This window comes from Chiloscyllium plagiosum, unplaced genomic scaffold, assembly GCF_037043375.1.
Source record: "Chiloscyllium plagiosum isolate Xiang-an unplaced genomic scaffold, Cpla_swu_hap1 HiC_scaffold_52, whole genome shotgun sequence".
NCBI classification, from domain to species: Eukaryota; Metazoa; Chordata; class Chondrichthyes; order Orectolobiformes; family Hemiscylliidae; genus Chiloscyllium; species Chiloscyllium plagiosum.
In genome coordinates, this window is record NW_028270190.1 from 20,418,270 (window position 1) to 20,419,800 (window position 1,531).

A 1,531-nucleotide genomic window follows, 5' to 3' on the forward strand; every position below is an offset into this window, starting at 1 on the left:
TAACTCTTATTTCTTGATTGTCTCTCTTTCTCGCGATCCCCACACCATCAATATCTTTTTCCTTTCCACTTCCCGCTTTGCTACCCTTCTCCCCTGTTTTCCATTTTGTCTCAGGTTCACCCACCCCCCACATATTTTGTCACATAGCACTGGCTACAACCTGCGTCATTCACGGATCCTAATCTCCCTTAGATCTCTCCATGCACTCTCATTATCACCTTTGCATCTGGAGCTCTGACTCACCATCTCTCAGCCTGGTGTAAACAGCTCCCTAATTCTCCCCCTTTTTTATCTTTAACAAATGATCAGTTAGAATCGAAACGTCAGCTCTTTTCTCTCCTTGCAGATGGTGCCAGAACTGCTGAGACTTTCCAGCATTCTCTCTTTTGGTTTCCGATTCCAGCACCCGCAGTAATTTCATTTTATTAATGACTCTATGATATTGCTGGTGTCATGATAACTCCCGCTTCGATGCATGAGAGGTGTGCAAGCGAATGAATTCCCTCTGGAAGTCGCGTGACAAGTATTAACAGAGATCAAGGAAAATAACATGAACGAATCTTTGATTTGAATTGAAGCCTGAACTCTGGTTCTGCTCCGAGACTGTGCCAGGTCTGCTTAATACTGCATATATTTCATGCTTTGCATTTGTTTGTGAAAACAATTGAGACTGATTGATTTGCTGCAGACAACATCCAGCAGTCATCATGGGTACGGCGATAAAGTCGTGCGTCTATCCCTGTCAAATGTTTTATTGCGCAGGTGAGGCTTCCTGTTTCGTGGTTTGGTGGAGCACGTTGTTTGGAAAAATAGCAACGCAGCTGAGATCCGGCATGGGACCAGCGGGTTGATGTTCCATGACAGCGATGGTCGCCTTTCGAATGAATGCACATCTCAACCGACCATGTGACAAGTTCTTGCAGACGGTGAAAGTAAAAGCCACGGCGAACACTTACACAGGCCTGCTAACGACGGAAGCGCCTCACATGGTCAATGCGGGGATTGAACCCACGACCTTGGCGTTATTAGCACCACGCTCTAACCAGCTGAGCTAACCGACCAACGCAGTCAAGTCGCGAAAGCAAATGCCTATATTCCCGGTGCTCACAACCGCGGCGGCTGTTCATTTTCTGCTTCATGTCGATCACACGATCGTCTGAAATACTTCCTTTCGTTGCAAAGCTTTTCAACGAAAAAAAAGCATTTAGTTTTCCGAACGCGCCTACTCGACTTAACCATTTGCTCTGATATTCAAAATTAAGCACAATGTCCGGACGCATGCAATTTCAATCGCAATGCCACCAGCTCAGCTGCAGCTTGTCATGTTGACAAATATCGTCTGGAGAAACGTACCTTCAACGATCGCTCACTGTTCTACTGGATACTCACAGACTTTTGGAGTCAGGGTTATGTGCTGCTTATAAACTGCTACGAACCTTATGCCAAATGCATTTGAATTGTAATCGAACAGTGGGATTTTTTCTGCTCCCGAACGACGCAGTTGCTTTGGTGTCAGCAACAGCTCAGAAGC

At 45.9% G+C, this 1,531-nt stretch overlaps 1 non-coding gene across 1 annotated transcript; it reads right to left on the reverse strand.

The window, feature by feature from the left end:
• Positions 1 to 987: 987 nt before the first annotated feature.
• On the reverse strand, positions 988 to 1,061 carry trnai-aau (transfer RNA isoleucine (anticodon AAU)). Its single transcript has one exon. It is a non-coding gene; the product is annotated as a tRNA-Ile (tRNA).
• Positions 1,062 to 1,531: the final 470 nt, after the last annotated feature.